This window comes from Pteropus vampyrus, unplaced genomic scaffold (genome assembly GCF_000151845.1).
Source record: "Pteropus vampyrus isolate Shadow unplaced genomic scaffold, Pvam_2.0 Scaffold186, whole genome shotgun sequence".
Lineage (NCBI taxonomy): Eukaryota > Metazoa > Chordata > Mammalia > Chiroptera > Pteropodidae > Pteropus > Pteropus vampyrus.
The window spans coordinates 2246327-2255612 of record NW_011888967.1 but is presented as its reverse complement, the minus strand read 5'-3'; the positions used below and the strand labels follow the sequence as shown (position 1 = coordinate 2255612).

Genomic DNA, 9286 nt, shown 5'->3' with positions numbered 1-9286 from the left:
GTTCATAGTCTTTGAATTTCCACCAACTTCCCTGTAGACATAGCTTCTAGTCATCTTTCACTTGAGTTTTTTCTAGTAACTGCTACTTACATTAGTGTTCTCAGTGTTTTGATTGTACCATCATAAGTACATTCAGTGATTCTCTGATACCTGCAATTGCCTTCCACATAAAATTCTCATTCATTAACTTGACCCATGTGATCATCTACTATACGACTCCTAACTTCCTTCCCGAGCTTAGCTCATACTAATCCCTGTAAAACTCTAGCCAAGCTGGGAGACTCTCCTTTAGAGTCTATGGCCTTGATTACTATTTTTAGTATTTCTTAACTTTATTTTTTAATTAAAGCTTTCATCCAACCTGGAATATCATCCCATGTCTCCTTCTTAAGTACCCCTCATCTGAATACTATTTTCCCCTGTTTTAACTCCTTTATACTTTTCTGATGGCAGGTGACACATTTGCAAGTTATTATTACAATGAGTACAATGCTTTCTCTCCTAGGATTGTAAACTCCTTAAAGACAGATACAGAGCTGGACTTTAAGTTTTTTTTTTCTTTCTCACCTGAGTACCTGAGTACCTAGTACACAATTTTTTATATTAGATGCTTAATATTTGTGTACTGATTAAATTGTCTTGTAGTTTGCTTATAAGAGAATAGATGGATCTCATAAGAGCAGCAGCCAATGAGGAGGAGATAGAATGGGCAGACAGAACTCAAAGCAGACAGATAAGAAATTTTATGACTGAAAGAAATAAAGACTAGAGTTTTCCTGGAGCAAAGATTTGAGAAAGTGATGAGGGCTTGTTTTCAACTGTGAAGAGTTCTAAGTGCAGGATAAGGGACTCTCAGGGAAGAATACTTGACAAGAGTGCTTCTAACAGGCTACAGTATGCTATATATTAGTGTTCTATGTATCATTAGTTCTGAGGAAAACAAACTACTGATAGCCCATAAAATTGGGCATTCTATGACCAAATAATTGGAGAAAACTTGAACAACAAAAATGAACAGGATTCTTTATTATACCACTTCCTAGATCTTTCTATTTACTAATATGTGACTTTCCAGGAGGGTCAGTAGCCTATGATATTTCCTACACTTATATGACCCCGACACTTCTTTATCATAGAGTATCATATGGGTAGAGCATTTCTGAGGAACATATAATAGGAAAAACTGCATGACTGTCTCTTAGCTACTTGATATTTTGTGAGCTTTTAAGTAAGGAACTAAAGGCAAATTTAATATTTAGTACTTTAGAAATAAAATTTTTAAAAAAAGTAAATTTAGCTGGCCCATAAAATGGAAAGGAAAGGGGAACTTCTATTTCAAGCATCCAAATATTTTTATCTGCTTCATAGTCTCCTATTTCAAAAGGACTTCAGACTTCCAGTAATTTGTTGCCTGTTTCCAGCTCTGTCTTCTACTACCAATTACCCGCATCCCTATTCTCATTCGTGAGACACTTTCTTTTCTGGAGGGATATTCTAAGCAATCCAAGGAAGATGGGAAAAAGAAAAGTAACTACACACATAACTTTCAGGCCCATATAATTTAAAATGAATTTACCATGACTTGAAAGTGTTGCTAAAACAACACATATATTGGATAGTTACCCTGGGGGTACAGAATAAGAAATTTATCTGAATGGGATGAAGTTAACATTCTATCTGGTTTTTGGTATTTCATACTTATGGTATATATATTTTTTCTAAATGCCATGACATTTACGTAAGACATGTTCAAAATAATGCTTTAAAGTAATAAGCACCAAATGCCACGAGTTTATTCAAATGCCAAAATAATCTTACCTTTATAATCCCTAAGAACTGCCCCCTCATAATGTCTTAAAGGTTAAATACAGCTGCAATTGTAGTGTTTTATGAAGATGAATTCCTCAGGATTATTATTTTGGAGAAGGAAAACTGTGTGTGCATGTGTGTCTCTGTGCATATAAAATCAAATCAATAAAATGTTTTTTCCAATAAATGGAGGGGATCTCAATCAACTCAAGAAAGAAGTTCATATGTAGATATCATCCTGGTTATTTGGAATAAAGATCATCAGAGATTAGTAGGAATTATTATATACTATAATTACTATAAAAAGTATACTTACACATCTATATTTATATATCTATATTTATATAATGTATAAATATGATACTCTAATCATTCATGGACCTCTGATTTTTTCTATTATTTCAGTTTTTGTTGGTTCTTCTTCAAAACATTCAAATGTTCTAGCCTGAATTGATCAGGTAAAAAAAACTTTAACAATTTTCTTCCTGAAATCCTTATGAAATATTTTATTCGAATGCCCCAGAATCAGGATACATCATTAAGAAGTGAGAAATAGCACACATAGTTTTGAAAAGAATTCAATTAATAGATTTATTTTGTGCAGGGATTGAAATTTCCTGCAACTTTGGCTATCATCTAGATAAGATAAACATACTGCTCATTTGATTATTCACTTGAAGAATATCTAGAGAAGCCATGACCTGGGCTTCTGGTGCACTATATGCAAGAACTCATTCCTTCATGATCAGTGAAAGCTAGCAAAGGCTAAATATGCCCTCACAGTCAGAATGATACAACTACAAGTTTATATAAATGCAGTCTCTAAAGAAAATCACTGCCTTTGAAATGCAAGCCTACTACTGGTTGCATCCCTCTAGAACAAGCCTACTACTGGTTGCATCCCTCTAGAACAAGGGCAGATAATTTGATTCTCATTCATCAAAGATTCTCAAGAACTTTGTAGCGTGTCTGGCACACAGTAGGTCCTTAATAAGAATTTGTTGAATAAATGAATGATTCTGTCTTTTCTACTCTGGCCATATCATTATTCAATTCTAGTATGGATATTTAATCTAGTATATTATTGACACTGTTTTTTAAAAGGTAAGAGGTAGTATTTTCATCATCCTATCCCACATACAGCCTAGACTGTGTATTCTGCCCAGAAGAGGTGCTCAATATATTTGTTAAATGAAAAGAGGACTAAAAGCACTTTTTAACTTTTTAGAGCATTTAATTATTAAATTACCTACCTCACTTTATGCCAAAGAACTAAACTGCCATGAAGGTCATTGTTCACTTAGGAGCAGGCTGACCGGCCTCAAATTCTTATGTCTTTGGGAAAGCTTTACTCATAGGCTGCCCATGAAGTACCCAGCCTTCCCCAAGCAGGCCTGTTGGGCAGTGTGTACTTTCAGCAATAATCCTGCAGTTATCAACTACCATATAAATCAGGAGAATTTCCATTTGGTACTGTTTCCTCCCTAGGTGCTTTAATTATTGCTCTAGCCAAGTGGGGAGAGCCATGTCTTGCTCATCTCATTTGATTCTGTAATTTGAACCTACTATGTTTTATGTTTGGGTTAGAATTTGAGCCTTGCACTGGCAAGGAGATGAGCAACTGCAGCCCATCACATCCATGCGTAGAAAATGCAGGTGCCTGAAAAAATGTCCAATTTTTGAGACTGCCTCAGAGAGGAAAAATCTCGCTTTGATGCTGATGTGAGAGGAATGTCAAGATAGATTTCCATGGGTATTAAATAACTAAAGCGACTGGAAATCACTCATTGCTAACATAATGGGGACATATGATTTTTCATCAGGAGTTTGAGCTATGGCTTCATTCTGGTCCATGTTAGCCATTGTGAGATGAAAGCAAATAGGGATTATTCATTCCCTTCAAATTTACATTCTTAAATTCTGTCTCATAAAATAGCTCCACCACAATCTTTCACTTCCAGGGAAGTATGACAAGTGAGTCTTCCTCCAGAGCAGGCTGAGCATCCTCACTCTCTCTGCCAAATCTTTGCTGTGCTAACGTTTTTTTGCTGTACTAACATTTTTGGCACCATTCTTCCTCATGTTTCACAGGCATTATAAATGATGCCAACTCACTTATCTTTTTTTATTGTGAGGCGCACCCTGACTTCCTCACTCCAAGGCTGGTCTCACCTGTCTTTGTGACTCAATCCTCCTCCAGAAGCATAGCTCTTGTCTTGCACCAATGATAGCCGCATCAGCCAAAATGCTCAGAGTCATAGACATAGAGTTAAGTAGTCACCTTTCAGGAGATGAGAAAACTCTGTATATCAATGCTCTGACATTATACATATTTGACATGTGAGTTTTAGTTCCTAAAATACCATTTTATAATTGTGCAGAAACAAAATTAACCAACTCTTGCTTGATTCATGAGAGGAAGGGGAAAAGGGTAGTCTTAGGGAACCCAGGCCAGTAAGGAGGCAAATGTGATGCCTGGGTTTGGGGGGAGGAAGAGAAGAAATGGCCAAATGAGAAGATCCTTGAAGCGACTGACATTCAGCCAGTTCTACTTTGTCTGGTCATTAGGGGTATATTGTATTGGTCTGGTTGGACTGCCACTCTTTGAGGACAGAGGAGGCACTGTGGTATAATATAAAAGAGCATAGCTTCTAGAATCCCAACAGCCTCGATTAAAATCTCCTTTTCTCCACTGTGTGAGTCTGGGAAAGTTACTTCACTCTCCGAGACTCAGTTCCTTCATCATTGACCCAGGGGTTAATAATAACCACCCTTCAGATAGATCCATTATACAACATTGTGCTTATCATCAACAATAATGTATTAGACACGTAAAAATTTCTTGAGAAGTTGGATCTTATGTTAACTGTTCTTACCACAATATAAAACAAAACAAAAAACAAAAAACAAAAACAAAAAAAATCACCTCCTTCCAGGTTATTATGAGGCTTGAATAATGTAAAATGAAATAACAACTGGACTTGGAACACAGAAGGTAATCAAAAGCCTTATTAGTTTTATCCTACAAATTGCTCCCCTCAGTGCCATGCCCATAGTAGGAAACAATGCATGTAGGAGATTGTTACATGCGGATTGCCACTTTTTCATCATTGTTTGCTGGTGTAGGACATGGTATATGGGACATAGGAAGCTCTTAACTAATATTTATGTATACGGATGAGATTTATCCATTATTTCTTGTGAGGCTCTTCTAGACCTCAGACACCAGTAGAGGTCTCAGTTGGTCTCCCTGGTAAGGTCTTTGGACATCACTTCACAAAAGAGGGCTCCAGATAAATTTATAATGCAGCGAGGGCACCTCATAATATGGGATTGGAAGAGGCCTAGCATGTCGATCGAAAGCAATGAACACATTGACTTCAGTTCATAAGAGATAAGTCCTCCCCACTCATAGGCTTATTCTTCTGATCTACAAAAGATTTAGAACTGGTCAGTGTTTTTTAAAACAGTCTCTACTGGTTTCTGGGAAGTTTCAGGGATAAGAGGGTATATGACTGGGTTGGCCTTTGGGTGACCTCTTATTTTTTTTTGGAAAGGGAGGGTGACCTCCTTTTCAATCTGGGAAGTTTTTTGTTTTTTTGTTTTTTTTTTTTTAATCTGTTTTAATGATTGGTTTTCTATAGTAAGATTTTCTTTGAACAAAGTGTACGATAAAGAATCTACTAGGTTGGTGGTCTTGGCCTCTACTACTTAATTGTTTTGCATTCATTCAGCATGCCTTTGAGCATCATTGGTTAATAACATTATATAATTTTCAGGTGTACAACTATGTAATATGACATCTGTATACATTCACCACCTAAAGTCTAGTCTCTTTCTGTCACCATATTTTTGGTCCCTTCACCCTCTTCATTCTCCCCGCAACCCCATTTTCCTCTGGTAGCCATCTTTCTGCGGTCCATACTTATGAGTTTGTTTTGTTTGTTCATTTGCTGCTTTTTGATTTATACCCTAAAGATGAGTGAAATCATATGGTTCTTGTCCTTTTCTGCCTGATTTATTTCACTTAGCATAATGCTTTCAAGAACCATCCATGTTATCACAAATGACAATATTTCATCTTTTTATGGCTGAGTAGTATTCCATTATATACATGTACCACATCATCTTTATCCAATCTCTTTTAAGACTCTAAAATGTGTTTAAGTGCTTTGCAATTTACTAAATGTACTACAAAAAGCACTAAATCACATTTACTATTTCATTTCAACATTGCTGTGAAGTTGATGTTATCATTCTCCTCTATTTTGAAAATTAGGAAGCTGAGACTCATAGCAATAAGCCATGTACCCAAAGCTGACACATAAGCACAGTATTCTCATCTCAAGTCCAGTGTTCCTCCCTCCATAGCACGCTGCCTCACTACCCAGACTATACTGTATAAAAGAAGAGTGAAAGGAAAATGGAGGATTATTTAGTCTTATTCTGTATTCCAAATGTGCCGAGTATTGAGGACAATACATTATTTGTCTGTTTCTTTTTTCTCTCACCATGGATTACTGTAGAACACAGTTTTGAGGTTCATTTCAGTCTCATCATTATCTAGGGTATAGGAGGAACAATTAATTATTTAATTTCATCTCCATTAGTGTTCAAGTCTGACATATCTAACTTGTTTCTATACTACATGCCTTAGTCAAACGTATTCCTCACAATTTAATAACCAAGTCAGAAGAGAAAGAAAGCTAGGTAGAGTGAAGTAGAAAGTATAAAGACAGGACGATGTCATCACTGATAGTTGCTTCTGTGCCATGGGGGAGAGTAAAAATTTAGGGTACAATTTGGCTTCATGTTAATAAGCCATGTTAACATGCTCCTTGTACATACTATTATCTTTATTTCACATTAGAAGAATAAGAAACTTGGCCCAGGTCACACAGCTAGCAAATGACAGATCAAGGATTCATTCTCTAGTGTCTCCAAAGTAACTATTAAATATGCAGTTAAAACAAAGCTACAGGAAAGAGATATGAGCTCATTAGTCCAATGTACTTAGAACCCCTATCTATTTCTTGGATGCCCACAGGGATGAATCTTGGAATAGCAATTGGGTTTTGGGTACTAATTCTCATTAGCTCACAGTAACTTCTTCAATTGCTGGGTTGAGAAAGGATTCTGAGGTCTTGACTCAAGTCAGTAGGAAAGAGTGCCATGTTCAATCAGTTATGTCTGCAAGGGGTGTAGAGTATGCAAGTGGGAACAGAGATTAGTACTTTATGCTTTATGACCTTTAACTACTGAAACTAGAAAATAACTAATGTTCATCACAAAAACTTTATAAAAATTTTTAACCAGGAAAGTCATACCAAGAGCTTGCTTCCACCTCTATTTACTAGCTAAACCAAAAACCACCTAAAATACCCTACAACTCCAGGTATTTAGGAGTTTGCTGCAAACAGCCAAGGTACCATCATTTGCATTCTTCAGTGCACAAGCAAGGCATAACTTACTTTCACCACATAAAATGAACTTCTCATACATCGACATGAGATGATTATTTCTTTTTGACTGAAATGAACATTCGAAGCTCTATTTTCATGACAAAAAATTATACTATTACAAAAGAATTAAATAACAAAACAACATTTACATCTATAAAAAGTGGAGCTTAGTAATTTTTTTGGTACCGATGATGTATATAAAGTTTCAAAATCAGTAAACTAATATCCTTTTTTATAGAACCATGCTATGAGAAAAAAAAACGAGCAGAGAGGGAAAAAAGTTATCTCCCAGTCTAGCAGTAGACGTTCAGAATCTTGCAGTTAACAACCTGTAAGGGACCTAGGAATCATCTATTTTTACTTTCTGCAGAAGAAGAGTTGGTCCAAGCCTGAGCCACACTGACCTCTGCAGATGTCTGGGAAATGCTGGTTCTTTCAGGCTAACTCATCCTGCCTCTTTATCCTCGTGTACATAGTGCTGTCCATCTCATTTCCCATCACATTATTTAAGTGTTTCTTACGTCACTTCAGTCTCACAGAGATTTTAAAGGAAATGTCCCCCAAATGAAAAGATTTATTATTAAATATATACACAGAGTGTGTAGTCCTGAGAATTTAAAGTCTTCTCCCAAGGTCACAGTAGCATAGGATGAATGTCAACTTGCTCACTGTATATGAAACACAAGATTACAAAAGAGGTACAGATACCTCCTACAATTCCACTGGCCAATTTTGACAAGTGTATATTATTTTTCAGCTCTGTTAGAGGTTAGAGAAGTATTCTGACAATTTGAAAATAATGTAAAATTTCTGTTTAAGTATCAAATTGCCTCTCAGTGATATAGACTTGGCAACAGAAACTTCTTTCTGGTGTCTGCTCTGCCTCCCCATGCTCCCCGACTAGCATGGCCTCAGTAGATGTAAGCCAGGCCAGGCCAGGCTACATAATGGCTGAGATCCCTCCAGCAGGTCCCCCCAGAGCTAGAAGTACAAAAATCATTAATGCTTATTGTTGGCCAAACATCACAAAACGAGGTGAAAGAACTTTAGACACTGAAGTGTAAGAGCCTCCAGCCAACTCAAGAGCTTTAGAATCAAAGAGACTGTATTGGAGAATCATTGAATTTTTGCGCTGGAAGTGGTTTTAAAATGATAGTTAAGGCTTTAAATTCAGTTAGCAGACTTAAGTCCTAGCTCTGCCTCACACTAGCTATGCTATACACAGTTTACATATGTAAGCTTTTAGCTGGAACCTGGCACCTAAATAATGGCACCTAAATAAATGATCTCCACCAGTCTCTTTGTATTAGAAATAAGAAACTTGATAGAAAGAGATGAAGTGGCTTGCCCAAGACAGCCCAGTAAGTTGTGTGGATGCTAAGCAAACGTGATGGTTCCCAGGAGGGTGGCAGCCTGATTTTGTAGACTGGCTTGAGAAGTTTCCCACATTCAGGGTTTTGCATCTGTGGTTATTCAGAACACCTGTTATAAAATAGCATTCACTCTGGTAGGAGGCCACACATCAGCAATGTTCTTTCATAGGTATGAACTCATAGAATTTGCAGAATCTGTTTATTCTGCCCTTGAGCTAGACTACGGTAATTTTGAAATAAAATGAAATTTAATTTAGCTCAGCTTTTGTTTATGTAAGTCCATATAGTAGCACTAGGTACCACTTTGATTTCTACTTTTATTTTATGCTTTAACTGAAATCATCCATCCATCCATTCATTCATCAAACGTTTATTGAGTACTTACTGTGAGGCTAACACTATGCTACAATTTGGAATAATAAGTCTACGGCCATGCTACCCTGAACAAGCCCAATCCTGTCTGATCTCAGAAGCTAAGCAGGGTCGGGCCTGGTCAGTACTTGGATGGGAGACCACTTAGGAAGACCAGGTGCTGTAGGCGTAAAAAATAAAAAAATAAGGGATTGTAAACTGACAAGATCTTTGCAATCTGTGAGAGCAACCAAGGGTTTCTTTGCCTAAAAAAAAAAAAAAAAAAAACAA

At 36.7% G+C, this 9286-nt stretch overlaps 1 protein-coding gene and 1 pseudogene across 2 annotated transcripts in view; one reads left to right on the top strand and one right to left on the bottom strand.

Moving 5' to 3' along the window:
- TRPM3 (transient receptor potential cation channel subfamily M member 3) overlaps positions 1-9286 on the bottom strand; it is a 512305-nt gene that overhangs the window by 439667 nt on the left and 63352 nt on the right. The gene's annotated exons all lie outside the window — the stretch shown is intronic.
- On the top strand, positions 9067-9185 carry LOC111746404 (annotated as a pseudogene).